Below are 26,731 nucleotides of genomic sequence, written 5' to 3' on the forward strand. Positions count from 1 at the left end.
CCCATCAGTGATATGTCTGTTGAATTTGTCTTTTTAGTGTGTCTTTAAAGGAAAATATCACATATTAATCTGTGCTATATGAAGTATATGAAAATATATAATGAAGACCCACAGTAATTAAGCTCAAAGCAGTTTAATTGAATTATATTGACATTATAATGTTCATATTCTAATGAGGTAATTAGTAGCAGCTATTATAAGTTTAATTAGCCAAATATAGATGTCTTATATGTAAAGGTTTCTTTAAAATACTTCAAAAGTGTTATTCAGGAATATTTTGATATTTTAGGACCCACGGAATTGTTTAATTGTGGGGATTTTTTTTTTCATTTGAAGCTCTACTTGTAAGTACAAGTCCTAGCATTGATCAAAAAAGCTATGGGATAGGTCCATCATAATGGTGGATAGGTCCCTCAATGGCTAGTAGCCAAGCTGGTTAGGGATACAACTATATTTTCTGTGTGTCCCTAAACCTCTGTCTGCCAGAAGCTGGGACTGGACAACAGAGGATGGATCACTCAATACTTGCCTAGTTCTGTTCATTCCTTTTGAAGTATCTGGTTCTGGCCACTGTCAGAAGACAGGATACTGGGCTAGATGGACTGTTGGTCTGACCTAGTATGGTCGTTCTTATGAGAATCATCTGGTCTTCTTTGACTTTTGATTTGCCTGGAAATTAGAATGTAATTGCATATTAACTAATTTAAAATTAATCTACATATTATGAAGGGAGTTATATCCCAAATGAAACCAAACTTGGCACAATTTACTATGCATCTTTTCTATCTACCTTACTGTATAGTCACTCAATATTTCCTCATGTAAATTACAATATAGACTTATTTAGGTATTTTAATAAGGTTCTCCTTCAGACTTCTCACTCATGGAAGATATTGCACTCATTAGTGACTTGTGAGGCACCAGGATTGGGTTTCCTTTTCTTGTCATCATAAAATCCATCCCTCTATCAAGGAGAAATAGGCAAAAGCAGGAGTGTTTTTTCTGTCTCTGTTTTCCAGTGATAGCCAAATCAAAATGAAAGCCAGTGATGCAGATCTGCACCCCATTATGTGAACTCCCAAAGTGTGAGGAGGGTTGGATAAATGGGTCCAGTTTTGGCCAATATATAGTATTGCTCCCTCAATCTGCATACTCAACACCCATTGACATCAATAGATATTGCACATGCAGACTGACAGCATGTCATGATATCCACTGTGTATCTTGTCAGTGGACCTCTGAAAAATATTTGTGATGAACCCTTCAAAATAACATAAAGTTGCCTAGTTGCAGATCCACCAATGAAAGTGACTAAATGTTTTCATCATATTTGCTGTTACTGTTTTCCAGACATAGTAAAAAGACAGTCTTTGCTGAAAGATTCGCCCCAAACCCGTGAATTTCAGTCAAAGGGTTTTAATATAAAACGAATGAAATTCACCAATTTTTATGACAAAAATTGGTGATTTTGTCTTAGTTTTCCATAAATCCATAAAAGGAAATGCAGTACTATGCAAACTGAATCTGTTGGAAAGGTTTGACAAAACACATGCACACTGAAACTGGTGGGTGATTATGGTTAATGGTGCTTAGATCCATCAAAATGTCAGACTGTGCCAAAACCATTTCCCCCCGACAGAATCTGACCACATCACCTCCCCTACAATAGACTCCTTCCCATAACCCCCAGGAAGACTCTTGTCTGCCTTATGCTCTTGAGTTCTTGATTTTTCTTCCAGGTTAGACAGCTTGGCTCACCCAAGCAGGCAGCTGGCCAACATCAATCAGCTGTACCTCACGCAACCACCTGCTACTCTACCACAAACTCACAGCTCCATCTGGGCCCCCTGTGACCATGTGGCACAAAGCCCAAGAATCTTGATTTGATCTACCCCAGAAGCGTCTGCTTGTCACCCAAGAGTATACAGAAGAAGCAGCAGGAGAGGATGAGGATATAGAAGAACTTCAGGAATCAGAAATGCTTTAATACTTACTTGCCAAAACATCAGTACACAGAATATAAAACAAAATGTGCTGTTAGGATTTGCATAGTTACATGAGATGATCAATAAAGGAGATTTTTTGTTACTAATAAGAATTTTCACTCAGACACGACCCAAAGATGTTCTTTATGTTGATCATCCGAGAGCCCGCAATCATCATACTGCACAGAAAATCAACTAAAATAGAAAGCAAAAATGAATCAGAAATTGAATTAGCACAGCTATATTTCCATACCTCATTGTATTTTTAAGTTCATATTTTGATCAACTTTGATACAAGCAATCTTGATACTGTGAGTTCACAAACAAAATTTTAGATAAGGCTCCATTTTCAGGTTAACTGGGGATTTGAAATAATGGCACTGCACTTTTAGCTGAAAATACACCCATTAACACACATTAGCGCTCTTTACAAGGATTATGCAGTGTGACAAAGTTCCTCCTCTACCTTGGTGGGTCTTGTGCTTATTGGCAGATATGCTCAACTTGGAGCATCACAGCAGCCCTCAGTTTGGCCGTTTTCGTGAACCCACAGTCCAGGTCAACTCCTCCTGTGTCTGACGAGGAGTTGGGAGGTTTGGGGGAAAACTGGGCCCGCCCTCTACTCTGGGTTTCAACCCAGGGCCCTGTGGAATGCACGTGTCTAGAGTGCCTCCTGGAACAGCTGTGCGACTGCTACAACTCCCTGGGCTACTTCCCTATGGCCTCCTCCCAACGCCTTCTTCATCCTCATAGGAGCTTCCTCCTGGTGTCTGATAATGCTTGTACTCCTCTGTCCTCCAACAGTCCGCGTTCTCACTCTCAGCTCCTAGTACCTCTTGCTCCCAGGTCCTTACATGCACACCACAAACTGAAGTGAGCTCCTTTTTAAAACCCAGGTGCCCTGATTAGCCTGCCTTAATTGATTCTAGCAGCTTCTTGATTGGCTGCAGGTGTTCTAATCAGCCTGTCTGTCTTAATTGTCTCCAGAAGGTTCCTGATTGTTCTGGAACCTCTCCTGTTGGGAAACGGAACGTCTTTTGCTTGCTCCTCAGGTATCTGCTTTCTATTCTTTCCTAAAGCCCCTGGCCCAGATTTTTCTTACTTTTTGCACCTGCCTTAATCCCCCCCCCGACCGGGCCAGACGCTTTTTTTTGTTTTCTTTTAATCTTTTGTGTTTTTTTTCCCGTTTACGTGCTTCGGCCCTTAGCTCGCCAGCACCCGCCCCCCCACGCCTGCTTTCGGGCGCAGTTATTTGCCTCAGCTGAGCCCCCGGAGGAGGTGGGGGAAGATTGCCGATTTTGCTGTCCGGAGGGGGGAGTGGAAACCCCCAGACCCAGCCGTTTTGCTAGCAGCTCGGACTTTACAACATTCTCAGCATGCCGGAAGCCTTGGAACACAGCCAACACAGCTGGAGAAGAAGATTTCAGAAGACAGGAGAAATAATCCAGGAGAGCTATAAATCATCGTGAAGGGGGCCGTAAGACTGAGTAATTTTCTGAATTATACTCTTGTGGGGGGGAGTTTGACTGTGGTTACTTGCGTTTGTGGCGGCACAGGGGGTGTGGCGTGGAGACCCCCACCCCCGATCCATCGGTGCCCCTACCCCCCCATCGTTATTACAACTGTCACGGCCCCCCCGCCGTCTGTCCCTGCTGGCAACCTGCCATCTCCCTTCGGATCCAGCTGTTCACTTTGAACTTTGCCTTCCGGACCGGACATAACAACCGACCAACCGAGACTCTTTGGACAAACGTGTGTGGGTCTGCACCCCCCCCCGGATTGCTTATCCCACAGCTTGCCCCTATTACCGGACCCCGATTTTGTTTCTTCCCCCCCTCCCAGTCCAACCCCCTCGGCATTCCCCTCCCTCCCCGCCTGCAGCCTAGCGGGGAGGAGTGTTTTTTTTCCTGTTCCCCTCCCCCCTTCTCCTTCCGGTGTCTCCCTGTCTCTCCCTGCTCACAATGGCGGGGAATGAGAGGGGTGAGGCCGCTTCAACAAAACTAGTTGTCCCTCCCCCACCACCACCCCTGCCCGACCCCCAAGGTCCCCCCACCACCACTATTGTCAAGATACTTGCCCCCCCCCACAGCAGGAGGCAGTGGGCCGATCGCTGCTGCTGCTGCACCCACCGCCCCCCCAGATTCTAGGAAACCCCCCCTGGGTTGGCCAGAAGGGCCAGGGCAGGAGGAAAGGAAAGGGCCCCGCTAAAACCACTGAGTCCTCCATGGCAGAGGCTGCCCCCACCGCTGTGGCCTCGTCATCAACCGTGGCGCCCTTCCCTGCATTTCCCTCCACCAGCTCTGCGATTGTCCCTCCCCCGGCCCCCAGGACGTATGCCCGGGTGGCAACGGGCTCCTCCCTGCCTGCCGCCTCATCATCTCGCCCCCCCCTGCCTCTGCCACCATCACCAGCAGCCGGGGCCCTTTCCCCGCCTTGACCAGGAGGCACGGCGTCCGTTGCCTCCTGGTGCCCACCTCGCCCCACGTGGAGACGTACGTGCAGGCATTGGCGAAGGTGGTAGGACCCACGGCTATTGTGGCAGCCTCCAAGATGTATGGGAAGGTCGTTTTTTTCTTAGCCTCGGAGGCTGCCGCCCAGGAGGCAGTGGAGAGGGGCCTGACGGTGGCGGGGGTGTTTGTCCCCCTAGAACTGTTAGAAGACCTGGGCGTTCGCCTCGTCCTTACCTCCGTTCCTCCCTTCTTACCCAATGCTGCCCTGTTACCCGCTCTCTCCACTCTGGGGAAACTTGTCTCTGTCATCAGCCCTCTCCCGTTGGGCTGCAAGGACCCCACCCTCCGTCACATCCTTTCGTTCCGCCGGCAAGTGCAGCTTCTACCGCCGGCAGGGGCGCGTGATGAAGAGGCGCTCTAGGGGTCTTTTCTAGTCCCCTACCAGGGAGCCCTCTATCGGGTCTTTTACTCTACCGGAGAGGCCCGGTGCTACCTCTGCCGCTCAGCGGGGCATGTCCTCAGAGACTGCCCTTTGGCCCAGGGGGGAGGGGCACCCGAGACCCCCGAGATCCGGCAGGACATTGGCCCCGTTGCTGCCGACGCCCCTGGCTGCCCGGCACCTGAAACCAACCCTCCTCCTACTCGACCCATCGCTGCTCCCGTCCGGGCCCAAGAAATACCTTCCCTACAACGCCCGGGCAAGCAAGGGAGTTCCACCCTTGCTAGTACCACTCCAACAGAGCCCATGGAGGAGGGTGTGGCAAGGATATTACCGGGTAGAGGAAAGGGCCCTCCCCAAGGAGAAACCCCCGCCCCTCATGTTGCCTCACCGCTACCTCCCCGAACCCCTAAACCATCGCCTCCGCCCCCCGACACAACCCCTGCTAACCAGCCCCCAGATGACGCTATGGAGGGCTGGACCCTAGTCCAGGGGAAGTGAGGCAAGCGGAAGGCTCGAGCTCCGCTGCATCCATCCGACGCGGAAGCCCCCTGGAAGACCAGGAAAGGAAGCACTGCTATAGAGCCTCCCGCCACGGCCACAAGCGAGATCCATCCGCTGGTGTTGGGAGGGGAAGACGGACTGGCATTGGAGGGCAGAATCCCCCCTCCACGGGAGACCCTCCCCTCCGAGACTTCTGAGGACGCCCCTTCTGCCTGGACACTACCCAAACCCCCCGCGGACCCCGAGGCGACCGTTGAGGCGGGCCCTAGAGGAGAGGCCCCCGGGGTGGCAGGAGTTGGCCTCTCCCCCGTGTACGCGGAGATTGAGGCCCTAGATTTGACCCCAGTCACCCAGGGAGGGGATGATCTGCTGCCGGCTGGCCTCGAGGTGGGCAGCCTTACCCCAGCCTCCCTTTCCCCATGCTCCCTCCCCCTAATTGCCTTCCCGGGTGAGTACCCTGCAGAAGGTGGTCCACCACCTGATGCCATGGCCTCTAAGACCACCATGGAGCCAGCATCTAGCATTATTGGGAGCCCCCTCCCTTACCTCTTAACCCTTGACTCTGCTCAGGAGGCACTTTCCTTTAGCTGCTTGCCTCCTGCACCCCAGAGCCTTACCCCTGCCCCTGCCCCTGCCCCCACCCCTGCCCCTGCCCAAGTCCCCTCCTCCTGCAATGTTAATGCCGCCCCTGGGGTTATTTCCTTTCCGCCTTTCGCAGATTCCCCCCAGGGAGCAGTCTTTGCACTTTCTACCTGCGACCCATTAGGAGTGGCAATTTTTCCCCTGCCATCCCCCTCCACCCCAAGGCGTGAAATGAATTTAATAACCCCAGCCTCTCAGACGCCCCGTCGGTGGTCCGCACCCTGTCTACCCGCCTTAGTGGACCACGAGGCTGTATTAAGAGGCACATCAGGGAACACCTCGGGAATTGTAACCCCACCCTCCCATGATCTGCGGCATGCGCTACGGAAGTTCCTAGAGCACACCCGTGGCGCCCGCGATAGGGCACAGCTGGCTCTTCAGCTATGGGGGAACTTTGATCAAATCCTCCAGGCCACAAGGGCCCTTATAAAGGAGGGCAGGGGGCAAGGAAGGCGCGGTGCTGCGGCCTACGAGCGAGCCCGCAGCTTCCGACGCGATCTACTCACCCATGGGATGGGTCACGTGTTGCTGCGCTACCCGCTGGGGGCCCTGAACACCCCCGCCAACATGAGGCCCCCACCCCCCCAGCCCTCCGCATGATGCCTCTTATTATTGCGACCCTGAACACCAGGGGCTGTAGGATGGCTCTCCGCAGGTCCCAGGTGCTCTCTTACCTTCGGGAAGGGAGGTACTCTGTAGTTTTCCTGCAGGAGACCCATACGGACCCAGCCGCCGAGGACAGGTGGCGGCTGGAGTGGGGGGATGGGGTATACTTTATCCACTTCGCGACCTGGCAAGCTGGAGTGGTGACCCTGTTCTCCCCCAACCTATGGACCGAGGTGCTAGGGGTCAATGAAGCCGTGCCGGGCCACCTGCTGCACCTTCGAGTCCGTATGGAGGGGCTCGTGGTTAATCTTGTTAACATCTATGCCCCGCAAATGAGCTCCAGGCGGCCACAATTTTATCAGCGGGTGTCCGACTTTCTCGGCACCCTGGATTCGCACGAGTGCCTGGTCCTGGGAGGGGACTTTAACACCACCCTCGAGGAACAGGACCGCTCAGGGGCCGAACCGAGTCTGGCCGCTGCGAATTTTCTCCAAGGGATAGTTGACCATCACTCCCTAGTGGACGTCTGGCGTGACCATCACCCAGATGACACCTCCACGTTCACCTTTGTCCGGGTGGAGGCCCATCGGTCACACCACTCTCGGTTGGACCTTATTTACTTATCCCGTTTCCACCTTTCACAAGCCCACTCCTCCGCCATTCGGCCGGCCCCATTCTCTGATCATCATTTAGTCACCATAACGGTCTCCCTCCGTGCAGAGAGACCGGGGCCGGCCTATTGGCACTTTAATAACAGCCTGTTGGAGGACGAGAGCTTTGTGATGTCCTTCCGGGAGTTTTGGCTGGCCTGGCGAGAGCAGTGGCGTGCCTTTCCCTCGGTGGGGCGATGGTGGGATCTCGGGAAGGTGCGCGCCAAGCTCTTCTGCTGTGACTACACTCGGGGCACCAGCCAACGGCGAAATGCGGCGATAGAGCAGTTGGAAGGGAGGTCTTAGAGATGGAGAGGCGCCTGGCCGCCAACCCCGAGGACCCGTCCCTCTGCGGAGCGTGCCGGGAGAAGCGGGAGGAGCTCCGGGCCCTCGAGGACCACTGGGCCCGAGGTGCCTTCGTTTGGTCCCGCATCCGCCTCCTTCAGGAGATGGACCGCGGCTCCCGCTTCTTCTATGCCCTGGAGAAAACGAGGGGGGCCAAGAAACACGTCACCTGCCTTCTTGCGGAAGACGGCACCCCCTCACGGATCTGGAGGAGATGTGTGGGAGGGCCCGTGACTTCTACACAAGCCTTTTCTCTCCAGATCCGACCGATCCTGGCGCTTGCAGGGTGCTCTGGGAGGAACTCCCCACGGTCAGCGTGGGCGACCGAGACCGACTAGAGCTGCCTCTCACCCTGGCCGAGTTCTCGGAAGCCCTCCGTCTCATGCCCACCAATAAATCTCTGGGCATGGAAGGGCTGACCGTGGAGTTTTACCGCGCGTTCTGGGACATTCTCGGCCCAGACCTAGTCACCGTCTGGGCTGAGTCCTTGCAGAGCGGGGTCCTCCCTCTGTCGTGCAGGTGAGCGGTGCTCGCTTTGCTGCCGAAGAAGGGGGACCTCCGCGATGTACGAAACTGGGCGTCCCGTCTCACTCCTTAGCACGGATTACAAAATCGTAGCGAAAGCAATCTCGCTGCGGCTAGGGTCTGTGATGGCGGACGTGATCCACCCAGACCAGACCTATACTGTCCCGGGTCACAGCATTTTTGACAACCTCTTTCTAGTCCGAGACCTTTTGGAACTCGGGCGGAGAGATGGTCTGTCATTCTCCCTCCTGTCTCTTGATCAGGAGAAGGCGTTCGATAGAGTAGACCATGGGTACCTCCTGAGCACTCTGCAGGCGTTTGGATTCGGACCTCAGTTTGTGAGTTTTCTCCGGGTGCTGTATGCCTCCGCGGAGTGTTTGGTTAGGCTCAACTGGACCCTGACTGAACCGGTCAGCTTCGGGCGAGGAGTGCGGCAGGGGTGCCCCCTCTCAGGCCAGTTGTACGCTCTGGCGATCGAGCCTTTCCTGTGTCTCCTCCGCAGGAGGATGACAGGGTTGGTGCTGCGGGAGCCGGAGCTGCGGCTGGTCCTGTCGGCGTACGCTGATGACGTACTCCTCGTGGTCCAGGACCCGGGCGACTTGGCACGTGTGGAGGCATGCCAGGCCATCTATTCGGCAGCCTCCTCCGCCCGAGTCAACTGGGTCAAGAGCTCTGGCTTGGCGGTGGGGGACTGGCGGCAGGTAAGCTCCCTCCCACCCGCGCTTGAGACCATCTGGTGGAGCGCTGGTGCTCTGCTCTACCTCGGTGTTTACCTTTCTGCCACGCATCCCTCTCCACCGGAAAACTGGGAAAATTTAGAGGGCGGGGTGATAGAGCGGCTCCGGAAATGGATGGGACTACTCCGATGTCTCTCCCTCCAAGTGAGAGCACTGGTGCTTAATCAACTAGTCCTGTCCATGCTCTGGTACCGGCTCAACACCCTGGTCCCGGCCCCGGGTTTCCTGACTAATCTCCGGACATTGATTCTGGGGTTCTTTTGGTCAGGAACGCACTGGGCCCCTGTAGGGGTTGTTCATCTACCCCTGAAGGAAGGAGGACAGGGCTTGAAGTGTCTACACACTCAGGTCTGTGTCTTCCGCCTCCAGGCCCTACAGAGGCTCCTCTATGCTGCAGGCATTTCAGCCTGGAGCACACTGGCACATGCCATCCTGCGCCGCATCCGAGGGCTCCGATATGACTGTCAGCTCTTTTATCTCCATCCGGGAGGTCTTCCACAAGACCTCTCGGGGCTGCTGTTCTTCTACCAGGACCTCCTCTGGACTTGGAAACTGTTTTTAACGACCAGGTCCGTGGCAGCCACCGAGGGGGTAGATCTCCTCGCGGAGCCCCTGCTACACAACCTCCAGCTCCATGTGCAGGTGGTGGAGTCCCGTTCAGTGCGCCAGAGCTTGATCCTGGAAGAAGTCACAAAAGTTGGAGACCTCCTGGACTATGATCGGGGAGACTGGCTGGATCCCCTGATGCTCACCCGACGCATGGGGCTCTCCAGACCTCTCACCCCCCAGCGCGTACTTCAGGAGGCGAAGGCCGCTTTGCCGCCCGCTGCTCGAGCTTACCTTGACCAGGTCCTGCTCGAGGGCATGCCCCACCCACCCTCTATCCCAGGCCCGCTGGACCTTTTAATTGGACCCCTGCCCCACAGACCCAATCGACCCCCTCACCCCTTCACTGCGAGCCGGCTGCATAAACTGCAGCCGGTACGCTTCCAAACCATGCCAAGGAAACATCTGTACATGCTCGTGCTCCACACCCTTCATGCCCTCACCCTAGTGTCCCACCCCGACACAAAGTGGCAAGACCTTCTGCCACCTTTGGAGGGTGAGCAGCCCCGGTGGGCCAGCCTTTATTCCACCTTGGTTCCGAGGCCCATCGGGGACATCAGTTGGCAGCTCCTTCATGGAGCTGTGAGCATGGGCACGTACTTGGCACGGTTCACCCCCGTCCCAGATACTTGTCCTTTTTTGTGGTGTGAGGGAAACTCTGGTGCACGTATATTTGGAGTGCGCCAGGCTGCAGCCCCTGTTCCAGCTCCTCACAAATCTCCTATTACATTTTTGGTTGCATTTTTCCCCTCACCTTTTTATTTATGCACTCCCCATCCGTGGCCTCACAAAGTTGCGGGATCTCCTAGTTAACCTCCTCCTGGCACTGGCTAAAACGGCCATCTATAAAACCAGAGAGAGGAGGTTGGCCGATGGAGTTTCCTGTGACTGTGGGCCGTTTTCCGATCCTCGGTCCGTTCACGTATCCGGGCGGAGTTCCTCTGGGCGGCGTCCACCGACTCCCTTGATGCTTTTGAGGAGTGGTGGGCACTGTCCGAGGTTTCTCTGCTCGGTGTCCCTGTCCGGGTCCCTTTGACTGACCCTTTGATTGGGGGAGAGAATAAGGGACCCCAACTCCAGCCATTGCTGCTGCAGACACCACCACCTTAGAAGGATCCTTTCACACGTGGATGCATGTGCCCCCACCCCCGGATTGTCAACCACACAGCCTGCCCCTCTTGTTGGGTGCTTTCAGAGGAGGGAATTGTTGGTGACACTTGGGCATGGCGCCAGGTAACTCGAAGGGGTGGAAGACCACAAGAGTCGATGAAGTCCCCTCGCTGTGAGCCACCAGGTAACTCGGATGCGTGGAATACCACGAGAGTCAAGGAAGCCCCCTGCTCTGGGCCCAGGCAAGCTTGAACACTTCCCTCCCCTGAAGCTAATGAGAAAACAATTGTGATTGGCTGCTGTGTTTCACATTGCATATGCCGCTGTTTTTACTTTGTAAGTGTGTTATGCAAATAAAAAACATCTTTTGCTTCAAAATACTCTCCTGTAGCCATCTGGCCCCACCCTGTCACAGCAGCCAGTGAATAAATACTGTGTGGCTGGCTCAGGTTAATACTTGAAAAGTCTTTGAGTCTTGCTCACAAAAAGAGAATCCTATTGTAAGCTGCACATATGAATAATGTTGGTGGGGTTCAATAGCTGTGTGCAAATTATTATCTAGCACTAGCCACAGGGAAACATTGTCAACATCTGGAGTTTTTATTAAACAAATACCAACAGCTACCGTTCGATTGCTTTCCCAAAGCAAAGATTAAAAATTAGTCCGTCAGACACCTGCTGCATGAGATACCTACACGCGAGCTGTCCCCTCCACACCACAGGCACAGTAGTACTTTTTACTTTTTCTTTTTAAAAAGTGTTTTGAATCATATTTTAAAATCCTAAAAACTTATTAGAACTGCACAAATCCCTTTGTGATTAAACTTTGGAAAGCCGTGATTTGTTACATCGCCAAACTTTTCTCTTCAAGTAGCACAAAAACCCTGATGCTAAAATCATAATCCTATCTATGTCTTCTCAGTGTTTTCATACATAGCATAAGTAACATGATGTGACAGTTGCTAAATTTTTGTGTTTGTTTTTTCATGAACAGTAAATTAAATGAATGGAGATGTAAAATTCCAGATAAAATGAGCAGCACATACATTATTACTGGTCCAGGATTGTGTGTTTGTGCGTGTGTCAGGAACTGGCTCAATCCTTTCCTAAAGTCTGGACAATTTAGGAAACTTTTACAGCACTATGTATTTTATTTGGTGCTCCTCCTTAATGATTTAAGTTGGGAACAGAAGGGGAAATGCAGCAAGAGGAGCTATACTGGTGACACTTCAGACCGCACCAAAATCAGGAAGTAATAAACAATATTTTATGAGAATCTGTTTTTATATTAAATAGCAAGTCTATTCCATTACATGCTGTAAACTGAAGGTATCTGTTTCTTTAAATGTTTATTTCCTTTGTTTATAGTTTAGACCTTGACAACAGTATTTTATCTGAGATCACATAATTCTTAAAATAAAACCAACAAAGAATAGCTACTTCTGATCAAAATACTGTCAACTTCCTCCCAATTCTGTGATTATGTACTCAGAATTTCCGGATGGGCCCTAATTGAAAAATAACTCTTTAGTATATGGACCAGAAGGATCCTCATTTTAATCTTGATTTTGGTGGCATGCCAGAATCATACTTAGAACAGCTTTCCCCTCCTCACTCCCCTGCACTGACTGAATTCCCACAGAAGTAATTTAGAGTTCATCTGAGGGAGTTTCAGGGTTGGGTTGTCATGCATGATACAACACCCACTGAAATCAATGGCAAGTTTTCCTTTGACTTTAATGGGGATTGGATTGGATCCTTAGTGAGTCCAGGCACCTGGTAGAGGATTCTACGAGTCTGTTCCCTTGTCCGGCCACAAGTTGGTACAAGAGGGCATCAGATTCAAGACCAAACTCATCTAAACCTTACTGCTTCTCTTTCTGAATGATTTGCCAGCAATTTTGATCAACTTAATTTAGCATTTATTTTTTCAGTTAACTAGTAAATTTGGAAATTAAAGATGATACCAATTTACAGGGTGCATTTCTGAGACTATTTGGCCAAATTCTGATCTTGCCTATATCGATGTTAACACAGAGTTACTCCTCTGAAGTCAATGGAATTACTATAGCTTTATATCAACATATCTAAGGGCAGAATTTGGTCCATTGGTGTAAATCAAATCAGGAATAATTCCATTGAAGTCAATAGAGTTTGGTGCAGAATCAGTGTAAAAGAAGAATGTTTATCTAATATTATTGGTACCTAACGTAAAATTGTTTACAGAATCTGAGCTAGATTTTAGCCCACACTCTAGCAATGACACAACACCCCAGCAATGTATGGGATAAATAGAGGCCAGAGTTGTCCAGGGGAGAATTCTCTTGACAAAGAAGTTGTATGTGGCTGATATAAGGGGCTTTACGCTGCCCTGCAGTCCAGGCCACAACCTGAGCAGGAGAATCAGGGTAGGAAATGGGTGTGTTCATAGTATTCAGCTTTTCAGGGATTCTTGGCTTGCAGAGCAGTCCATAGGCAGCTGGAGACTGCTCAAGGTTGCATCAGGAGCCATTACACTGGTCACCCATACGCAGGAGGTGCAGAATAGAAACTAGCCATCTACATTTTGAATAATGTTCTATTCTGGAACTAGAAACAACAGAGCTGCAGCTATAACAAATAACTTCTAAAATAATGCACGACACGTAAAACATTAAAATGAGTGAGCTTGGGTTCAAATTCTACATATTGTAACAAGAAACATATTGTTGTAGACACCACATAATTGCATTATTTAAAACAGATAATCACAGTTAAAATTTTCTGATGAGGAGATTCCCAGGGCTTGACCATCCACGGCTTTGCAAGTGACCGGTGCTTTGGCATGTGACAGAAGCTTGAATAGTGCCTCAGAAACTGATAGCATGGAATAGCTCAATTAGACATGTATTCGTTGAGAAGTTCACTAAGAGAATGAAAAGCAAATTAAAAACATGTCATGCTAAATGCAAATGTGATGTCCTATGTGTAGTTTGATAAGAATGCAGAAATCATGGCTTTGCACCAGAAAACAACAAAGCATGGTATGCTAATGTGAAAACTATTTTCAGCTGTAGCAACTCACTCGGGCAAAATCTACCATGCTTTAGAATTTGTTGAGGCTGAGCAATTCCATGCACCTGGGGACCACACTACCAAGGATTAGAATAATTAAACAGGTAGGTTCCTGGGGTGGTAAGCTACCATCATAGGGTGCACAAGACCCACTTTTCATTTTCAATAAGTTAGGCCTACGAGCCTTTTATGATCTCAGCTTCTGTTAGTTTTATATAGAGGTGATGGTGGGAGCTATGCTTTGACACGTTTACTTACATTTCACTTCGTATAACATTAGTTTTATGGGTTTATTTTAATGCTGGACATCTGCATTATTTACCTGATATGGAACAAAAATGATCAGTATTGCCAGATTTTGTCATGAATCTTATGATATTTCATGTTCTTCTTAAAGCTCCAACTCCTGGAGTTATATAATTATGTGAGAATCTCAGCTTTTATTTAAAAAAAAACAACAACAACAAAAGTTTCTAACCCTTATGGCTGTGGAGAAAATCCATAAAGGCACCCATGCCAGAAGGCAAATAAAAAGAACACAAACTTTATTGCTTTTTTGTATTTATGATTTTTAAGCCCATCTCATGATATTCGGAGGGCATGACTCATGATATCCGAACACTTGGGACTGTCAATATTGAATTATTATATTGTAATGGCTTGCTTTCTCAGATACCTTGCTGCCATTGTGCACTTGTACCCATAGGCCTATGACCTACCTTTACAGATGCTTAATATATCTCAGATTTTCACATGATTTGACTGAGGAAAATTGGGTTACTATTCTAAGGCTGCCTCCAGGCATTTTGATGCCATGAGTGGCATTACTCAGTTACAGCTGTCATAGCAATATTTCTAGGGTCCTGATTTCACAGGGATAAATTGTTCATGAACATTTTTTTTGTCATATTGTAGTGCCATGAAGCCTTGTATCTTTGTAGATGGGTAATTCCGCTAGAGATCACATTTAGTGTGATGTGGCACAAGCTCTAGAAATGGGGTGTGATAGTCCTTGGCCTACAGTGGGCCTGCTAATGCACCTGGGTTCTAATGTTCTCAGAGCTGAATTTCTCCTTCAACAACTGTATCCTTCCCTTCATGCAAATAATGGCTCCTGAAAGCTCTTTTTTATCAGGGAAGTGTTGACATGTTTTTTTTTTAAGACTTTGTTGTGCTCTGGAGAAGTCTCTAAATATGAAGAAAATCTAATTTATATTTAGCTCCCTTCAATAATTAGAATTTCAGTATTTCCATCTGAGTTTGTAAAACACATAACATTCTATAAATATTAACAACTAATACTTATTTAAAGTGTGTGTGTGCATAGGAGGAGGGCATTCTTAATTCCAATACTGATAACCTGCCCTCCATATTTAACAGATATGCTCACTCTCTCTAGGTGAGAAAGTTCTACAGTAGAGACAGTTTAAGCATGTGAAGAAGACCTTAGGATTACTACAAGAACAGAAGCCTTTCTATCCATTTCTCTCTCTCCCGCATGCTTCCTCTTTTGAAATAACCTTCTGTTCTCTGTATGTTAACGCCAGTTTTAGGTTCCATTAACTAAGGCTCAGTGGTCTGTTCTTTATGTATTTCTTTCAGGACTCTTTGTTCTGATACTGTTTATGATCTGGAACAGATCCTCTGCTCATGTATAGTGGTAGAGATACATTGTCATCAGTGAAACTACACCAGTTTATACAAACTGAGGGTTTGTACATGGTTATGCTCTTGTGTGAGCTGTCTCCCTAAACAAAGGGTGAGCAAACTACGGCCCAGGGACCGCATCTGGCCCTTCAGATGTTTTAATCTGTCCCTCGAGCTCCCGCTGGGGGCAGGGTCAGGGGTTGGCTCCACTCCATGCGTGCTGTGGCCCCCACAGCTCCCATTGGCCAGGAACCACGGCCAATGGGATCTGCACAGGTAGCGCCTGTGGATGGGGCAACACGCAGAGCTGCCTGGCTATGCCTCTGCATAGGAGCTGGGGGGACATGCCGCTGCTTCCGGGAGCTGCTTGAGGTAAGTGCTGCCTGGAGCCTGCGCCCCTCCTGTGCCCCAACCCCCCGCCCCAGCCCTGATCCCTCTCCTGCCCTCCAAACCCCTCAGTCCCAGCCTGGAGCACCCTCCTGCACCCCAAACCCCTCATCCCCAGCCCAACCCCAGAGCCTGCACTCCCAGTCGGAGCCCTCACCCCCATACCCCAACACCAAATGTCATGATCATTCATGGCCCGCCATACAATTTCCATACCCAATGTGGTCCTCAGGCCAAAAAGTTTGCCCACCCCTGCCCTAAAGTATTGGACTAAACAAAAGAAGACATTTTTTGAATTCAGAAACATTCTAGGAAAATTAGGGTGGCTGATGTGTCTACTCATAACACTTAGCTCGTACAGTGCAGCTACAAAAAAATCCACATTGCTTAATCAGCCCCACCCCCAGCTACAGACAAGAAGCTACAATTCAAATGTCCCCACGCTTTACCACAAATCAGTTAGCTATATTTGGAACGCCTATTAAATTTTGTATTACAAGTTATATTGGAAACGGCCACAATATCAGCACTAGTAGTGTTAAGTAATTCAGTCTCCATGGCAGCTTATTCCAGTGTTGAGGCTTCCATTTCTAAAGGACTTTGCTGAATTATAATGCAATGCTGTTTTAACATCAACTGTTGTCCACTCAAGAGTAAGCTCAGGCCACCAAACTCATTTCAGAAAATTGGAGATTGAACTAAAACCACATTTCCTTGAAATTGAATCGTTTGGATGCCAAACCAGTAATGGAAAATTAAGTTAGAAGTTAATTTCAAGATGATAAAAAAGCTGCTGTGAACATAGAATGAAAAAAATTAATATCGCTGTTTAGTTTTCATGCCAAGTGGATCTAAAGAAACAGCCAGAAAACTGTCTTTAGGGAAAGGAATTGCATTACTTAATTCTCCAGTTTGAGGCCTCAGTTACAGTAGCTCCCATTAGCCATATTTCTTTCTTAAGCAAGCTTGATTCATTGACAAAAAATAGGCCTTTTTTCTTTCCAAGAAACGTAATAAAAGTTTTATATCAGAAGCATATATAGAAAGATGTGACAAGAATCTTTGCAGAAACAGTTTAGTATGCTAGTGTGCATAGACAATATGTAATCTATCTAAATCTCTGTGTATATTATTACATTAAATAAAACTATGTTGAAAGAACATTAATATTCCAAAGTTAAGAACAAATACTCAAAAGTTAAGAAATGCCGGAAAGGTTGTCCATGTAATCTTAATTTGCCCCCCTTGTGTATATGCATTACGATACAGTCTTTAATTACAGGATCACACGCTTTTTTTTTTTTTTTACAGGGCCATTGTCTTATTCAGTGCACAGGACAGTACTCATATATTCCTTTTATCTGTTTTTATTCTCATCTTTCAGTATGTGGCCCCATGAATTATTTAATTATATATAATTATATAACCCTTTACTGAGTATGGAATTATTAATGTCCTTCTGGGTTTTTCTGTGAGGCTCACATCATAATATCTTAGTTCTGTAAAAACATTAATGAGTTTATCTTCACAACACCCATGTTTTATTCATGGGGGAATGAGATAACAAATTAAATGCAAAAGTGTCCTTTAATTTTGCATGCCCAAATTGAGAATCATAAAATCAGATTTTTCAGAGTATTTACTAATGTATCATATTTTATATATTTGAGCACAGCTCCCATTGATCTCAGTTGCAGCTTAGTCCTCAGCACTTCCGCAAATTAGATCCTAGATGTCTCAAGTTGGGGTACTTGGAAAATGAAGAGCACACAATTAGTGACCACCTGTGAAAAGTTTGATTCATACAACTTGCCTGTCATCACACAGAAACTTTCAGACAGAGGCAGAGATAGAATCCAATACTCAGGTGGCATTCAACTGCCTTAACTCTGAGATTAATCTTTCCCTTCCTACAGTTCCCTGACTTGTTCATTACATGCCTTCCTGTGTCTGTAGTAAATGAAGCAGGAATCATATAGATCACAGCCTCATTCACTACACAGCCCTAATTCAACTCCAGAGCAAGTCTGTTCTGTGCACAGAATGAGGCAGCAGTCCTATGGAAAAATAGCATATAACCATGAAGTTAAAACTATATCATAATGTACATGCTCAAGGTGGGAAAATTGAGGTTGCATGGATAATTTTAATTTTGGAATTTCTACCTTCTGAGTGCTTGATTTTGCAACCATAACATTCTTTTAATGTATTCTTTTGTATGCCTTTTGAGGTGTATAAATGCAAACATGCACATTTCACACACATATATAATCTTTCTCTGTGTACATACAGTTTACCTACCACTGCTTCCATCAAAATCAATGAAGCTACATGAAGTACATGATGATGTGGTATAAAGTTTTTACTGACCCTCTTTTGAAATGATATGCAGAACTCATTAATAGCTTTGCCACAGGCGAGTAAGGCAGACATCCCATATTCATACAAATAAATCCTTTATATGTTACCTGTACAGCTATGATCTTTTTTGTTTGGTGGCAAATCTGAAAGGAGGAAGAGGGTTGAATGAACAGCACTGATTGTCTGATCTTTCCAGACCTGGGGCCTGTGTGGGGTTTATTAGAGTCCATCAGGGAAGTCTGGGTGATGAAAGAGTTTGGAAGGAAGCCTTGAGGCAGGATATATATATATAAAAACAAGTGAAGGAAAAGCAGTACAACCTAGTAGGGGTGTGGGCTTTGGACCTACTGTTTAAACCTATCCTTCATTTCAGAGTTTCCATAGAGGATGGCAGGAAGCCCCCTTTAGTCCTCGGCAACATGGAAGAAGATGAGGGTGAATTTTAGAGACAAGACTATTGAATTGTTTAGCCTGTGGAGTACAGAGGATTGTTTGGCTTAAAGGGCCTGGTGCCTTGGACTCTTTTGTTCACTGGTCTTCTGTTTACCCTGTGAAAGGAGGAGTTTTGATTTGGTAATAGGACCCTATTGCCTAAACCTGAATAGTTTACTGATCAACTGAAGGATACTGACACACTGAAGAAGGGAAACTGAGGCACAGCTCCATCTAGATGCCTCGGTGAGGTAAGACCTGCTATCATACCTTTGCGTATTTTTAAGATGCTCAGTCCAAACATTTATTGACTATATTGTATTCTGGTTAAAATAAGTGGCTAGTTACCATAAGCATGCTACTCCACCAGACATTCTCTCTGGTGCTTGTATGAAAATTGACTTTTGTGGCAATTTTAGCTTTGATTTAAATAATCTTACTGTCATAAATATAAAGGGAAGGGAAAACACCTTTAAATCCCTCCTGGCCAGAGGAAAAACCCTTTCACCTGTAAAGGGTTAAGAAGCTAAGATAACCTCACTGGCACCTGACCAAAATGACCAATGAGGAGACAAGATACTTTCAAAGCTGGGAGGAGGAGAAACAAAGGTTCTCTCTGTCTGTGTGATGCTTTTGCCGGGACCAGAGCAGGAATGCAGGTCAGAACTCCTGTAAAAAGTCAGTAAGCAATCAGAACTCCTGTAAAAAGTCACATCTAATATGCGTTAGATTCTGTTTTGTTTAAATGGCTGATAACATAAGTTGTGCTGAATGGAATGTATATTCCTGTTTTTTGTCTTTTTGTAACTTAAGGTTTTGCCTAGAGGGATTCTCTATGATTTGAATCTGATTACCCTGTAAGGTATTTACCATCCTGATTTTACAGAGGTGATTCTTTTACTTTTTCTTCAATTAAAATAGTTCTTTTAAGAACCTGATTGCTTTTTCATTGTTCTTCAGATCCAAGGGTTTGGGTCTGTGTTCACCTATGCAAATTGGTGAGGATTTTTATCAACCCTTCTCCAGGAAAGGGGGTGTAGGACTTGGGGGGATATTTGGGGGAGAGATGTTTCCAAGTGAGCACTTCCCCTGTTCTTTGTGTAACACTTTGGTGGTGGCAGCTTTTAACCTAAGCTGGTAAGAATAAGCTTAGGGGGTCTTTCATGCAGGTCCCCACATCTGTACCCTAGAGTTCAGAGTGGGGAAGGAAACCTGACACTTACCAATTTTGCTTTTGTCATTAAATGACTTTGCAACCTAGAATGTTGTTGCAGAGCAAGATCCTAGGATGATTTTTGTTACAGAATTGAGGCCCCAGTCCTGCCAGCATTTAGGCATATGCTTAACATCATGAAGTCAACAAGACTACTCCTGTGCATGAAGTTAGGCATTTGGGCAATTGTATACAGGATTCAGACCCTCGTCTCTTTTTTCTTGTAACATTGTGAAGGTATATTTCTACTTGAAATATTGAGGCATAATATGTTCTATGCTGATGTATTTTTACTGAGCAATTTTTAAAAAGAAAATTGGTATGTCTGTGAGCAGAACAGCAGAATTGTGTCATGAAATAGAGGAGTATGGCCCAGATATGCATTCCTTCACCTCCTGAATAATCCTATGAGTCAATGGAACGACATGTGAGTAAATGATCATGATCATTACCAATTAGTGATTATAAATGCATATCTGTGAGACATGTAGCTTGAGATTTACTGTACCTTTAATGCAACCAGTCTGCAGAGTCGTTCTCCTTGCTGCTGCAGCCTGTTACAGAGAAGAAACATAAACACTGTTTATTTTTGTTTTCCTTCTTTTGAAATCAATGTTATTATAGACAGGTATAAGAGTATAAAATATCCTGGGTTATGACCAAGGGTTTCCTATATTTGTTTTATACATAATTAAAATTAGAATCCACACCTTATGTTTGATAGGTATGTATTTAGCATAACACTACCCTCGGATAGCACTGATATTAAGGACCACGCAGGGAAACAAAGAATTTCTAGGTAAAGGCAAGCATATAACCTTCACCTGAACCCAGCTATTCCCCGGCATAGGAGTACATATGGTTCTCTTTCAGAGAGTATCACAACATAAGATGATACTACAAATCCTGAGGGATCATTTGCAAGTATGTTGTAATGCTATAGTGCAAAAATGCACATATTTATTATGTTTAAGTCCATACTAGAGAAATAATTTTCCCAGGGTATATTCGTAACTAATAGCTAGAGTTGGACAAACGTGAAAAGCAGGTCAGACTAGATGATCACAGTGGTCCCTTCTGGCCTTATAATCTATATGTGCTCCAATCTCTAGGTGCAAAGAACAGGGCAAAATTTGATATGATCTCCTGCTTTCAATACCTTTTGTATTTGGGAGACCAGTTTTAGCCTAATGGCTTCGCTCCCATATAGAAAAATAAGGAAATCCCCTATCGGAGCACTGGAACAAAAATAATAAACAAAATGAAGGTTTGTACATAAAACATTTTATTATATAGTTTAAAAAGGAAAGAAGGTTTAAAACAGTTAAATTATTATTCTTGTTACCGTGAATTTAAACAAGCCATGTGGGCCAAGTCCGGGCACTCAGATTCAACACCTTTCATTGTTTTTTTATTTAGAAAGTGATAGATTGGTATTGTTAAATTATGTTAATAGTTTAATGTTATGCCATGTTATGTATAATTTATAACTCTAGTGCCAAAATTCATTAATGCAGGACTCTTGATTAGATATTTTAAGAGCTAAGGAATCTGAAAACTCTGTTGTTGGCATTATTTTATTTAGCTAATATAATGTTTTTTTAGCATGTTAACGTCGGGTACTTCTAGAAGACCATTGGAGGCATCAGTAAATTTATCATAAGAAGTGTACCTAGATAATCCAGGACACCACTGATTACTCTCATGTATCATGTTAACAAAAAATTGAAACAGGCTACTATACCTGATTAAAACAATTCACGCTTCCTTTCTTAAAGTGTGTGAATTTCTCTCTGTCACTTTTCTACATGTTTAAGGATAACAGTGTAATTTTGTAATAATTAGAATTAACAGACTGAAGTCTGATGTGCCTCTGGCTTTTTAAATTTAAATTGTGAAACAAGTTGAATGTAGTATAGCACTTCATGAGCATCCTCAAACACTGGAAGTATTCAGGGAATCTGAATAGAACATGATGGTAAAATAACCCGATTTTCCCTTGTGATACTGCAATAGCATTTGTTGTATTTGGCCAAAAAGACAGGCAGCTGCAAATTTAGGGTCACATTGCCCTTAATCCACACATATGAAATCCCCATTGATGTTAATACAGAGTCTACCATAGGCTGAAGGTAAAATGTGGTAGATGTTTTTCTTGGTTCCAATGACAAAGGGATAGATTTTCCTTTCAATTACACTGTTATGAAGGATTAACTCTGATGAAGTCAGTGTAGAGACACTCATTAAAACCAGGGTAACTGAGCTCAGAATCAGGCCTCTTATATTTGGTGTTATAGTTAAAAACAGACTTTTAAGTTATACATTCTCTTTTGAGTTTTGGAGAAGACCTGCACTAAAACAAAAGGACCTCATCTACCCCTAAATAAATGTGTCCAAATCCTGAATTCCTTTCTCAATTTTAATTCAATTTTATTCAGTGGGAGTTAGTCTAAGTAAGGACTGAATAAACATTTTATCCATGTGTTTCAAGTTAATTAAAGAGAGCGAGTCACTTAAATCCTATCTTGCTTGCTCCTTTATAACTCTTCCATATTTCCTTGCTTCTACATTTGTTCTTTAATATTTTTGTAATAAAATAATTCATACTGTCAACAGTCTGGTTTGTCTTCTAATAAGAAGTTATTAGCTAGGGCTTTAAACCTGCAATCTGTTCTGCATGGATGCAGGGGTCTACCACATGTAAATAGCTTGAAGGATTGGGGATTGAAATACCACTTTACTGAATTCGTACACTGGATTTAGATATACTGTATGTGAGGACTTTTTCCTGACCAGTGAAAAGGGGTGGGGACTTGAAGAGGAAAACAGATGGAGATGTAGGATTTAGTGTGAGTGCAGTGGTGGGAAACTGAATTCTGGAACCACCGGATTTCCAGAGTGAATCTAGATTTTACTTATAGAAACAAAATGTGATAGGAAACATAAGGACATCATTACCATTATCTCAAACACACTAGGAATGTTTTCCATGCAGATCCCTGACTTTAACAAAGATGAGAATTTGGCATCCTGCCTAGAATTTATTGTTTCTGTGATGGCTCAGATCTCCAAATTAGATTCACTCTTTTATGAGAGCTCAGTCTTCCAATAGCTGGCCCTTTAAAGGTATAAAGGATCAACCGCTGTAGCCATTTTGCGTCTGTCTACTGCAGACGGCATCTTCTTCCTTTCCAGCAGGTAAGTATTTTTAGGTTTTACACTAGTTTGACTTCTAACTTATGCCCCTATCATGCAAACACATGTGAGCATTCCCTGTGAGCTAAATATGATGATATGGTTAAGTACATTATAAAAATATAAATAAATAGGTAGGGAATGCTTTCACCCTGTCTGGGGTGGGCCAGGGAATGGCTCACATCTCTGTGTCCCAGCACCCCTTTTCTTTGTGGGTGAGTACTCTTTGTAGCTTGATCATATAGGATCATAAATTCCTGTATTCTCCATGATATGAGAGATTTTTGAGCTGCTCTACTCTGTATTGTAAGAACAGTGCCCTGCCACCATTAGCTGAAGCAAGGAAAATATAAAAATAACATTAATTAAATTGGTAATAAATAGAGAGACGTAAGTCATAACATTAAGATGCATCAGTTATATATTAAGGAAATAAGATAATTGTTTATAGTCATACGGATTTAATAACGTATAAAGGCAGTTTCAAGCCGTTAAAGCTAGGAATAAAGTAAAATGGCGGTCTTGGTTGATCACAGCCAGGAACACTAAGATTGCGGTCTTGGCGTAATTCAGCCTATGGCTAGCCAGCAGACTGAGGTTAGACAGAGGTCACTAACCCTGAAGGGAGGGGTCAGTCAGGCATAGCGCAGATTTTCAACTAGGTCTGGCTTTGACTGACAGACAGATCTAATGGCTGTGATTGCTTTATAAAAGCAGACCAATCAGAAAGGGCTTAAAAATGATTGGAGGATAAGTATGCTAATGTTAAGGACTGAAGGAATAACCCATCAAAATAGGCCAAAAACTGTATATAAGGCAGACAGCTGGCAGGCTTGAGTCAGTAAAAGCAAGAAATCAGGAATAGAAGGAGAAGCAGGAGAAGAAGAAGGAAGAGCCAAATCACTGATAAGGGAAGAAGAGGGTTAGGTTGTTGCAATGGCCCAAGAAACCACCACAAGCTGCAACAGCAGTGACAGAGAAGCAGCAGCAGCTGAGAAGCATCCCTGCTGCTGAAATAGAAGAGAAGAACCCCTTCTGACAGATCAGAAGGAAAAGATGCCTGTGCAAAGTAAGTATAACAACTATACTATAAAATAGAAAATGGAAATAAGATTCAGGGTTGTGTATGCTTGGGATAATAAAGTTGGATGTCTGCATAGGTGTATTTGTTACTATGTATAAAGTTTAGTGTTCAATTAAAATTGCTGTCGGTGTCCTACATGTGATTGATCACCACATGTAGAACATAATCACTTAAGCTACCTCCAACTGTATGACACTACAATATTAAGAATTTTCCTCTATCATTCACCTGGCCCACTGGGGACTGTGTCGTTAAGAGGTGAACTTCCCAGACAGTGAATCTGGGTGAGGTGGAATCAAGGATCCTTGACTGGATGTTGGATCAATGGTCTCCTCCTTTTGATCTTCAAGGGAGAGTTGAATGAAGAGCCACAATTCAACAAGCTGCTTCCTTTTTCCCCTTGTCAGAGGACGTACAATTAAGATCTTGGCAAATGCTCTACCTCACTAGCCTTAAGGAGTGGAGCAAGATCCCTTCCCCCAGCCTTCAGGAAGGTGAAATGGAGTGAAGAACCCTCACACCCAGTTCTCTTCTCCTTCCTGGCTGCACAACCCCTTTCTTTTTTGGCTGCAGTGGGAAGAATGCTGAGTAGCTTACACACTTGGATTGGAAATAAATACAATTCCTATGGGTCAGATTAGAATTTGCAGCCCTTATTTCACAAACTTTGAGGCATTCTGAGCACTAAAAAAATAAATAAGAAAAAATACTTTTATGGTATTCTACTTTGTATCTGGTCACCTCTGAGCATGATGCATAAACTCCCCTTCATCTACCTTGAATTCTATTTTATTTTAATACCAAGCATGAGGCAGATAAATCAAAAGTGATTTCATTCTAATATTTTCTCTCTTAATGTATTCAACACAAAATATTGTGAAAAAGCATAAGCATAGCATCCTTGTACTGGCAGTTCCATCTACCAAGACATCAGTGTCTATTATGCTCACTTCTAACAGAAAAGGACTATGTGAAGTAGATAAAATAAGAGCAGTGAGCTTAAATAAAAGCTCTTTATTTTATAAGAAATAAAACTACTAAGCCAAGATCTGCAGCCAGTTCAGTAATAGATTCTGCATGGAGGATGCATCCTTCTTCAGTACTTGCACAGATCCCATAGAATCTATGACCCATTTCCCCATCAAAAATAAATAACCACACTATTAAATGTTTCCTACAATAGGGGATACCCTTAACATATTAATCAATAAAAGAAATAGAACATTTTTAAAGAAGACTGAACAAATATGAATGCATTTGGGACCAGATTGTACAGCCCTTGCTGACACTGGTCAGAATTTACTAATATAAGTATTCCCATTGATTTTGGTGGGACTACTTGTATGAGTAAGCATTGCAAAAATAGGTCCTATAGCTCTTTTAGTTAAATCCTTATAAGAGCCAGAGCTTAGAAAACAGTGTTTTTTTAGAAATAGTAGCAGCAGCAGCTCTTAGGTGCATTGATGACAAACTCTTCTACTGAACCATTTGCCTCTGTATTTACTACTTTGTGCATATGAATGTGCAAAATAGGCTGTGCTATGTTCCCAGTGTTCCAGCTATGTCTGAAGCCTCACTGCAAGAGGGCTATCCGAGAAGGAATAATACTGTGGCTTGATAAATTAAGACATATAATGGTGTAAATCTCATTAGAAATAATGCATCCATTAAAGAGATAATCCTAATCTTTCCCATTCTGTTACTGTCTCTGATTAATTAAAGTCATTTTGGAATCTATCTTTTTTCTAAAGAAAAGTAATGCTTGCCCAGTATTAAAGGATTCAGATTTTCAAGCATATCTAAAGTTGTTACCCTAAAGTTTGCATAAATATATTATTCTTCTGCACCAGAAATAGTGCTAACCCAATTATTTAGGGCTCTATTCATTAATATTTTACTATTTAGATATTTTATTATGCCTATTTTCATATTTATGTAACTTTTCTGTGTGGGTAGATGAAAAAAATTCTTCTGTGCGCTCATGCTGAGAATGAAGGGAATACACATAAAATGTACTAGCGTTTGGGAAAGACTGTCTCAAGCAGTATTTAAGCATGCAGCTGCAGAATGAGTGTAGGAGCACTATGTCAGTTATGTCCTCCAATGATCCCTTTATTAGAGAAGGGCCAAAAATAATATATCTTGCATGCCTGTCTCCAACCCGAAGGGATCAGCCACAGGAAGTACAAGGAAAAGCATGTATTCAGCTTTACAGCAAAAACTGAATGTTAAGTATATGGTGCTTGAATATATTACCTACTACAAGGACAAATGTGCAGTCTTTATTTGACCTTGTAGAGACCATGGGCTAGATTCACAAAGATACTTAGGTGCCTAATCCCCCTTCACTTGAGAGGGAGAAAAGATTTGAACAGGGGTCTCCCATCTTTAAGGAGACTGCTCCAACCACTGAACTATGGGATATTCTCCTGTGGTTGTCCCCCATTTATCCTGTTGAAGCGGTTACACTTTGGATAAATAAAGAGTCATTGGGGCAGAGAGAGAGACAACTAGTATGAAACTGTTTCTATAGCCTAGTGACACTCACCCAGGATATGGGAGATAAAGAGTCATTGGGGCAGAGGGACTGTATCTCCCATATCCTGGGTGAGTGTCACTAGGCTATAGAAACAGTTTCATACTAGTTGTCTCTCTCTCTGCCCCAAATGACTCCCACATCCCAGGTGAGTACCCTAACCGCTGGGCTAAAAGTTATGGAGCAGTTCTTCCTGTTCCTGGCTTATTGCTAAAAAGAGGGT

General features: G+C 45.0%; 1 long non-coding RNA gene across 1 annotated transcript in view; it reads right to left on the reverse strand.

Annotated features, from left to right (window-relative positions):
* Window positions 1-543: 543 nt before the first annotated feature.
* The window catches only part of LOC142069852 (uncharacterized), a 220,519-nt gene continuing 194,331 nt past the window's right edge, over window positions 544-26,731 (reverse strand). The window contains exons 4-5 of the long non-coding RNA XR_012665820.1: window positions 20,202-20,247; window positions 544-669 (exon numbers count right to left, since the gene is read on the reverse strand). This is a non-coding gene — a long non-coding RNA (uncharacterized LOC142069852). The remainder of the gene's footprint in view (window positions 670-20,201; window positions 20,248-26,731) is intronic.

Source organism: Caretta caretta, chromosome 1, assembly GCF_965140235.1.
Source record: "Caretta caretta isolate rCarCar2 chromosome 1, rCarCar1.hap1, whole genome shotgun sequence".
NCBI lineage: Eukaryota > Metazoa > Chordata > Testudines > Cheloniidae > Caretta > Caretta caretta.